The following is a 10,378-nucleotide window of genomic DNA, read 5'->3' as shown; positions in this document are numbered from 1 at the left end:
AACAATGAATAAAATTAAGAAAGTTAGGAAAATAGCTCAATATTCTCATAAAAATATCGATCTAATAACTTGAGACATTTATCTATAAAACCATCATCATCATACTCATTGTAGAAAATATTCTCACTCTTATCGTCATCATTATCATGGTATAAACATGTTCGTCGCTGTTATCACAAGAGCTCACATAATCATAACCTTTGGTTTGGAAAATACGAGCATTTTGGAAAGACATTTACAGGTTATCGGGAAAGGAATCATGCTTTGGAGTCATAAACATCTAGCTTTTGGAAACAAAGAAGTATGAGAGCATTTATGAAATCGTACCATAGGAATCATGCCTTTGAATGAAAGGGACAAGCCTTAACGTACCTTTCGGTCGCCTTAGTCGTTCAACGTTTATCCTTCCAAGCTCGTAAATCTACATATAAACCATTCATACTATTATTAGGCTCAATGTCATACGCTTATCTTAAGCCTTCAATTTAATTTTGTTTAGAATCTACCGAAATTCGAGCAGCACCTCCCCTGTTTATATGCCTAGCCCGAAATCACAATCCAACAGCCAACAACAATAACAAAATACCAACATCAATAACATCATTTCCAACACCAATATGTACCATAAAACAGTCCACACGCTGTTTTCCAACTTCCATAACTAACCAACTTACTACACAATTATTTAACGACTTTATCTCCGTAAATAAGCCTTAAATAATACGAAAAGAGAAAGATTCATGCCTTTTTTCTTGTTAAGACAGCGATATCCTCAATACCCACGCTAAAATCAACCGCAAAACAATACTAGAATCACAACCATGCGTCACTTGGACCTAAACTACTACTCCGCTACATGAAAATTTCTCACTTTTTGTTTCCCTCACTCTCTCTCTTCAATTTCTGGAATTTTCTAGCAAAATCTGATGGAAAAAGGGGGTTATTACTCTTTATATAGGGGTCAAATTCGGGTCGGGTTCACTGTAGCAGTATTGTAGCACGCGTTTCTGCTCTGTCAGCTGAACTTGTAACGTCCATAATTCTCTACTCCAATGTCCTATCGACGAGCGGTTTATTGCGTTGGAAACTAGACTCAACGAAATTAATTTTAGGCTTTTGTTTCACCTTAAAACACTTCATATGCTAAGAGATATTCATCCCCCAAGTTGGACCGAAATTTTCACACAAAACATTACCCATCCTTTCTCCAAGGTCGTACTACTGCATTTCTTCCACTCATTTCCTTATAAAACCTTCCGGTATACCTTATATACATCCTTAACTCATTAAATATACTTAATAATGCTTGCTCCTTATATTCCAAAGTGGTTTTACTTAACCTAACTCAACGTGCTTTTGTTTCAAATTTGATAAGTGCTCTTCGAAGATACGGGGTGTAACAGATAAAATGGACAATTGGAAGGTGGAATATGCAATTCATGCTCTAGATGATCAAGCCCATTAATCAATTTCTAAAACAACTCAAGATTAGCCTAATTCGGATTTAAAGTGAAACCCCCAATTTTTGGTAAGAACCCTAACTCTTCAATCCTCAAATTAGTCACCAATAATGGAAGAAATAAGCTTCACAACAATGAATTCATCAAATTCTATGGTTATACTTGTCAATTTCATTTACAATTTCCATTTAGGAAGTCTAAACCCCATTTAAATAATTTATCATAAGGCTCATCTTCTCCACTTTGATTCTAGTGATTCTAAGCATGGATCAAGGGTTTAGGAAGGTAAATGATGAAGTCTAAGGTCCAGGATCTTACCCCAAAGAAGATTTCGTCCAAAAGCAATTCAATTCGCCCAAAGTGTGCTTAGAGAGTGATGAAGAGAAATGATAGAGTTTAAGGTTTTTAACTTAAGAAAGAAATAGAAAATCTGCTCGTCATCCGCTGCAGTGGTTGGAATACCTGCTGCAGCGGTCACACTACAGCACGTCTTGGCTCGCTGTGGCGACCAGCACCAAAATCTCGACCAGCCACTACGGCAGCTCTTATAACGCTATATCTTGTTCACTGGGGCGACTCACCTTCAATCATTCTCACCCGCTACAGCGGTCGATCCCTCGCTACACGGGACTACTATCGGCAACCTGGTACCACTGCAGCGGACACCAGACACCAGAAAATCCTAGTTTTTGAAAAGTTTCCAACCGAAATTTGACTATCACCCGAGGCCCCACAGATAAAAAATAAACATGCAATCACACATAAAAATGTGTTACGAACTCATCCGTGGCCTAAGAATATCCAACGGAGGTCTATTTGACTAAGTCAACCCCCAATGGCCTAAAGCCAAGTTTCCAACCCATGTTCCAAAATGCTGCCAAGTGCTTTGGGAACCGAACCGAACATCCCACCAAATCATAAAAAGTCATTCAGACCTCTCGGAATCGATGAAATTTCGTAAAAGGTTTGTTTACTCAAAAGTCAACTTTGAGTCAAACATAACTCACTTTAAGGCTCAAACTTCCAAACGTCGCACTAAAACTTGCCCGATGACCTCGGGAAAGGGTCAACAGGGGTAAAAGGGTCAATAGTACTATAACGACCAATTGGGTCGTTACACAATAAGCCATGTAATCGTGTAGTTTAACTTAAGAGTTATATCATGATCATTAACCTGTTATATGTATTTGTATAGCCTTAAGTTAGTTAGATATTGTCAAATATGTGTTGAGTAAGATTTATCCATGCCTATAAGTCTTGACTCGTCTGAATATGGTCGAAAACTTTATTTGTTGTGCACCTATTGATTCATTGATAAGATTAGGGGGCTGCCATATTTGGTTATGTTTATATATGTATTCAAATGGAAATGAGTCCGTTTAACTTATTTTATAAATAACATGTGTCCACTAATGGGGTTATGGATTAATATAGGCTTAATTTGAACTAAAGTATTTGTTTGGCTATGTGTTTATGATGTTATAAGTCTGCCTATGTCAGTAAGTGTTCCTGTAGATGTTCCAGAGCTTTCAGTTATATCTACTTGATTATATTTCTGTTGTCTCCTTTATGAGCTTCAGTTTATTATTTATGTTTCATCTTTGCCTTATGTACTCGGTACAATCTTTCTGTATGAATGTCCCTTGACCGGGGACACTGCATTTGTTATGTTTCACATTGCAGGTTCATATATATGGGATGGCTGGCATCCTCTCTAGACATTGTAAATATTCAGCGAAGGTATTGTAGGCTCCATTTCCATCTGGTGTTGAGTCAGGTATAGTGATTTTAATCATATTAGAGGCTTTGGGTAGCTCAGGGCCCTGCCCCAGCATTTGATTCAGTTATTTAGTAATAAGTATTCGTAGAGGCTTCATAGATGGTACGCGTGGACTCAATTGTACTCAGTTGCATGTCAGGGGCCATTGGCCACATCTACATACAAAAATCATTTATACTGCTCAATTGTCTTGTAAGCTTTGTCATACCATTTGTACAAGTTCATAGTAGTTTCATATAGATCATAGTCTGTCCCATTTGAGTATGGAGCATGACAGCAATAGATACACGGGGCTACAGTGTGCCACGGAGGCCAGTCGTCCTCTGGATTGACACAACAATGCTCAAAAGCGATACGTTAGGATCCATAACGGCTAATCGTCCACTGGACTAGCATAACTTGCCCATACAGGCCCAAACACGTTTATAAAAGTCATGTCATATTAACTGAATCATCAATCATGGCTTATAGCCGAACTCAGTTCTCAAGACATCTTCTCACAATAGATGTATTTCAAGTCATAACCAATTTAAAAACCATATTCGAATCACTTATTCAATTTCAAGTTCATGAACACCCCCATTAAAAGGCAAAACATGTTTAAAGCTTCAATCTTTAGAAATAAGCTCAATCATCCCATTATGGGGCAAAACACGTTCAACACAATAGTTTAATTTCTATAAGGTTCAATGTGGGCTTGACCCTACACATGCATGACCTTGTTCAAATATCATCTTAAGTTAAAAAATAAGTTCAACAAGGAAGAACCACCAGGTAGGGTTAAACTTGTATAAACAATCAAAGAAAATTCTCATAACAAATCATGCTTTCAAAACATTCTTAAAAGTAGACATGTTTCAAATGGTGTTTTCAAAGCATATATACATATACCAAAACATTTTGAAAATGTAGACATACCTCAATTCCAACTAAAAGATAGAAAACATACTCTTCCAAGTTTAACAATAGTTCTACAATGATTATTAATGATATAGTTTAGAACTTTAACCGTATTCTAAAAGTTCCCGCCTTATCGAAAAAACTAGGGCTTTTTCATCCCCAAAACATGTTCTTGAAACCCCCATTAATCACGCATGGACTCTTATTGCTTCTATTACCCTACACTAGTCTAAATACTTTAAATAAAATCAGTTAAAACCACTGATCATACATTTAAGAGATATCCCAAAGTCTCCTTCAATTTCCCTTCCTTCGATTTTAAAGAATCTATGGGTTTGAAGGATGGACTAGAGTTAATTGGTGTTGGATTGATATAGTAATGAGTGGGGTTTGAGTAATAACTCACCTTGGATGATGGAGGGACCTTGGATTCTTGAGAGCTCCCCTTTCTAGGGCAAATGTTTTGTATTTGGGGTCTGAGGTACGACCTAGGGCTTTTAAAGCGTCATTCCCCGTACGTGGCCGCACCGTTGGAAGGCCTAACCGCACAGTGAACGTGCACCAAAGGCAGTAACACTACCTCCGGTGCACGGTCAGCCAGCCGCGCAGACAGGGCAGTGTCAAGTAAAATGGGCATAACTCCTACCACAGAGCTCCAACTGAGTTGGTCCATGTACGGTTATTTCAAAGTGCTACAACTTTTATGCATTAAGTTTTCTCAAATTCCCAATGGATTTTCACATAAACTAGCCAATGTTGACACATCATTTTTTCCCTCCAATAATTTTATTTAATTATTCGGACTTCTAAAACCATAAACGGACTGAGATATGCACTTTTACTAGTCAAATGATTTTACCAAATTATTTCGGTGATATTTTACCATTTCATTTGGAAAAATATCATCAAGTATATTATTGTATATCATTTGTATATCTTATATATCTGTTCTAATTTCAATACATATTTATCAAGATTTAAACTTGAAAGAGTGAAAACAATTATTTAATTAATTTGTTTAAACTAAAAAATGATTAATTAATAAGTATTTTACTCCATTGAATCAAGAAATTCGATTAACTAAATGGATGATTAATTACATCTAAAATTTTACAATCATTTTAAGCTTTATTTGCAATTAGTCTTAAATTGGTTATCATTGAAATGCTTTAATTTATTCCATGTAAAATTTTGGTTACAATTGAAATTTATTTTGGTTAGTTCATAATTATAGCCACATTTGCAAAAATGACCACTCATTGCATTTAAAAATGTATTCCCTTTTAAATTGGGCCGAGACCCAGTCGAAATGCTGGTGACCCGGCCCATAAACCCCTGTAATCGTTGAAACCCCAACGACCCCTTTTATTTTGGCATTTTCAACATGGGTTTGAAACCCTCGCGCGACGCGCTATCTTTCTCTCCCTCATCGTCACAGTGCCAAAAATGGAGAGACCACCATGTGATTTTGCTTTCTACAAACAATGTGTGGTCATTTTGGGTAAAACAATCAATGTTTTATCCTTTTTCCACTGTATATCCCCCAAAGAAGAGGTAAACCCTCCCTTTCTCTCTCTATTTTCCTATGATTTGGTACTCCGCAAGGACGAACTCTTAATGAGTTTTGTCCATGTGCTCTTTTGTATCAGTCAATTTCTATTGGTTCTTAGCATAATCTGTTAAAATAAATCAAAGAATTCTTCATAAATCAAAGCCCCACATCAGTTGTGGACTAGAAATTTTGGTCTCAACATTGAAAACAAGTCTTTTCCGAGCAAGCAGACCTAATTTTCAAATTAATTAGGGATTTACCTATACCTAAAACCTTTATATTATTGAGAATGAAGTTCTTAGTTATAAATTTGTTCTTTTTGTGTATGGCTGAGTTGGCTGCTTAAGGAGCTCAAGAAGATTGTTACGGTTCACTTTTATACGAGGCATAAAAGCTACTTCGAGATTGTGGACTTTATTGGATTTTTGTATTTTTAGCATCGCCACCTAATTTATAAGGGAAATTAGGAAAACCAAGTTAAAAGGGTCTAGTCAAACAAGAGGTAAATCCTTTTTAAACTAGAGTTTGAGATAAGGGTTCTGGTGATCCCCTAGGAAAGGTTTTAAGTATTAAGGATCTGTAGAATACAGTTGACCTTCGAGCTTTAATGTGTGATTAATTGTAATTATTTGCTTAAAAGAGTTTATTTTTCATGTATAACTTGTCATGGCATATCATAAAACGTTTTGGCAAAAAGGTCCTTTGTTTTGAGATAAAAGAGTTAGATTTCCCTTTGAAAATGTATGTAAGGGTTTAGGGTCATTTAATTTTCAGACCAAAACACACTTGAGATTTCTGTTAAGTAAAGTTCAACTAATTTGGTCCAATGTCATGCCTTTTAGTCCTTATAAATTTTAAAAAAAAAATTGTTGGAGTGTATTTCCTTTGTAAATATGCCATGGGTTTATACAAGTATATAAACGTTTTCTCTTGAATTACAAGATTGTTTTCCATTTTTCCAAATTTAAGGTCAACCATATCCTATTTCTAAACCCTTTCTCCAAACTAGAGTTTAAATGTATTTCCTCTTATTTATTTGACTTAAGGTTGGGCTTGGGCCCAAAAAGGTTTAATAATCCTTAAGTCTTTCATAGTTTGAAATTCATTTCCTTCTACAATACTTTACTACCTTTATGAAATCAGTTTCCATTTTTTATATCCTTTAAGTCCCAAAAATCATTTCAAACCCTGATCACCTAATCTCACACTCTGGCAAGCTGGAACGGCTGGTAACACACCGGCCTCAGGCAAACAGTTCAACAGGTTCAACACTTGGCCAAAAACATCTGTCAACATTAAAGCAGCCATAATGTTTGGCTGAGCTGGTGCTGCTGCAAACTCTGCTCCCTCATCTAGCACTGCCTGAGGCGCGGGAGATCCAACACGAGCCTGACCAGCTGTAAGATCCTTGTCCCTGGCTCGTGCTGCTCCCCGGCATCTACCTCGACCACCGCCTCTAACCTGACCTCTACCACGAGCTGCGTCCCCAGCGCCGGCTTGGGTACCTCATCCACGATTGCCCTCGCACGAGTCCTCACAATTTGTGAGAGAATAGAAAGAAAAGTCAAATACCAATTTGAATCATCCAGATACCAATTGGAATCAAGTAGCACGAAAGAAAGAAAGAACATAAATTTTCCTAGTGTTCTGTAGCCTCTCAAAGATAAGTACAGACATCTCTGTACTGATCCGCAAGACTATACTAGACATATTCGTGTACAACGAGATCGACGAACCTAGAGATCTGATACCAACTTCGTCACGATCCAACCCATCGTGATGGCACCCACACTAAACCCCCTGGTGGGCGAACCGTCCCCTTAACCAAATCCTCATTCGTTCGACCAATTATAAATCAATAGCAAGAATATAATTATAAAACTTTCTGGTTATGCCATAATAAAATAAAAGTGCGGAATCCTAACTATTACAACCCTAAAATCCGAAAGTCATCGTACAAGGACTCTAAAACATAAAGTTGTCTAAAGAATAAATATCTTTTTATAAATATCATAAATGTCTAGGAAGGAAATAGATATCAATAAAGGAAGATCTTTAGGCGGCATGGCATGGATAGTAGCTCACCCTCTGATCTAGTCGGGAAATGGCGTCAAGCTAAATGCGAGGTCTAGACGAAGTCTCTAGTACACAATTTGCACTCAAAAAGGGTGCAGCAAGGTAGTATCAGTACAAACACTCTGTACCGATAGATATCATAGACCGACTAAGATTAGTATCAAGCATACATTCATAAAATCAACAGAATAGGCAGATAGGTACAACAGCATAACAACACAACCGTATCAAGAGTCGATTATCAACAAATCAACAGTGCATCACACGAATAAGATATGTCCAATGCAATGCAAGGCAGCCAATGATAGTATCTCAACCGTACACACATGATAAAGGCTATTTTCGCTCAATAGTCATGACCTGCAGGGGACCCATGGTGTCCATGTAGCAGTTGCTCCGGAACTGACCTCGGATCACGAGCCCATAACTAGGCCACATCCTCATCCCTTGTCAAATGTCAAATTTGCCTTCATATATATATATATATATATGATCACAATATGAATCTCAACATATTTCGAGTCCAACTGTCAATATGGAATATGATCATTCAACAAATTCAATATCAATAAATGCAAGGCACCTTGCCACAAGTCATAACAGGACTCAGATAAATCAACTCAACACAGCATAAACATGAAACCATCTCAATCAACAACAAGAGTATATATTGACTCCTTCCTTCTCATAACACAACAATTACACCTCAGGTTTCAGTACATAATGTAATGGCGACAAGCCCACATAATTTAGTAATCAGTACCAATCTAAGAATTATCCAACCAGACGTTATGTCCGAAGACCTAAACATGTTTTCTCCTATTAATTCTACTACATATACCATCAACTAATCAAAGTATAACTCAAGTAAATCATAACCTACCTCAGATGCAGAACTAGGACAAATGCAAGTTACTCTGCTAGAGCTTTCCCCTTTCGCAATGCTTCGGAATGCTCAAATTCTAGCAATGTAACGCTAAGTAAGTAACAGACCATCTACTCAAAATAAGAACAACAATTGGGGAAGAAGACCCAATTACTCCTACCCTTTTCAAATGGGTGAAATCATCATTTAATGGTGAATTATCATAACCTCAATCCCAACAATCATAATCCTCCAATTTATGGGATTCTAATCAATTTAACATTTTCAAAACAGATTTTAGGCTAAACTTCCTATTTTGGATGGAACCTGAAGTCTCAATCCACAATTTTCACCATAATTAATCAATTTCCCATCCTAGAAAGTGATAATCTATACTTCTAAAGATTGTACACGGTAGCAAAACCAACAATTCACAATTTATTTGAAGGTTCATTGATTCTAGGGTTCCAGGACTTCCATCCACCATTAGTGGACCTTAGAACTAACTATGGAAACTTAAAGAAGAAAAGGAATGAACAACATAAAGGTTAGGACATACCCTCAAAAAAGAACCAACCCAAGACTTGGAAAATCACCTCTTAATTTTCTGGGAACTGCTTTTGGTGTTCGAAATTTGCAATATAAAAGTGTGTTTCTACCTCCCGTCAACCGTTGCAGCAGTCACTAGTTTCGCTGCAGCAGTCTCGCTGTAGCGAAAATTCCCACCGCTACAGCAGACCTCATTAAATGGACAAACTCGCCATAGCGGTGAAAACTGCGCCGTAGCGGTCTAACCCCCAAAACCCAAAGTCCCGCAGTGGCAACCAGCGCCCCCCACCATGGAAAACTCGCTACAACGGGTGAGTCGCATTAGAACCAATAAGCTATGGTTTTTCACTAACTTTCCACCCAAAATCTCAACATCATTTCGAGGCCCTACACACAAAAACCAGACATGCACACATCTATAAAAATATGCTACGGACTCACTTGCGGATTGGGAAATCCCAATGGAGGTCTAATTTACTAAGTCAACGCCCAACGGATTAAAACAATTTTTCAACCAAATCCACAAAATACAATCAAATGCCTTTGTTTTAGAATTCAGAATCTTAAGTTATCACTATACTCGCTCCTTGTAACAGCCCGTAAATTTGGGTTAGGTGTGAAAGTGTAAAACTAGTAATAAGATGATATTTTTGCTATATTAATCCATTTGGGATGAATTTGGGTGATAAGCAGTCGTTTTGAAGTCAACCCAAATAGTGAAGTTCGTAAGAGTTCTCAAACTCGTCTAAATTTCAGTAGGTCTGACTTCTAAGCCAGTTTCGTGAAAATAGGTTAGGAATTTGGGAAAACTTCCTACAATGAAAGTTGTAGGTCTTCGAAATACCTTTTCAACGGTAAGTCACCCAGCTCCAACAGAGCTATGTGCTAGGAATTATGCCCATTTACTGAACATCATCTATGCAGTGTAAAAATTAGGCTTGCACGGTGCCCTAGGCGGCGCCCCGAGCGGTGCCCCAGGCTAAATTTTTAGGAAATTCAAACTTTTGACACCATTGAAATAGATACATTGTGTGCGCCACCCTGGGCGACGCCCTAGGAGACGCACCAGGCCATTTTACGCCTGAAGCAATTTTTCCCGAAATTTATAAAAGCCTAAGTTCGTTATATTCATTTCCACTTCGTTTTGGCCGACTTTTTGAGAGGAGAAAACCCTAGGGTTTCCCCAAAATATATAA

The sequence above is a fragment of the Lycium barbarum genome, chromosome 6, assembly GCF_019175385.1.
Source record: "Lycium barbarum isolate Lr01 chromosome 6, ASM1917538v2, whole genome shotgun sequence".
NCBI classification, from domain to species: Eukaryota; Viridiplantae; Streptophyta; class Magnoliopsida; order Solanales; family Solanaceae; genus Lycium; species Lycium barbarum.
This window is presented reverse-complemented; position numbering follows the sequence as displayed.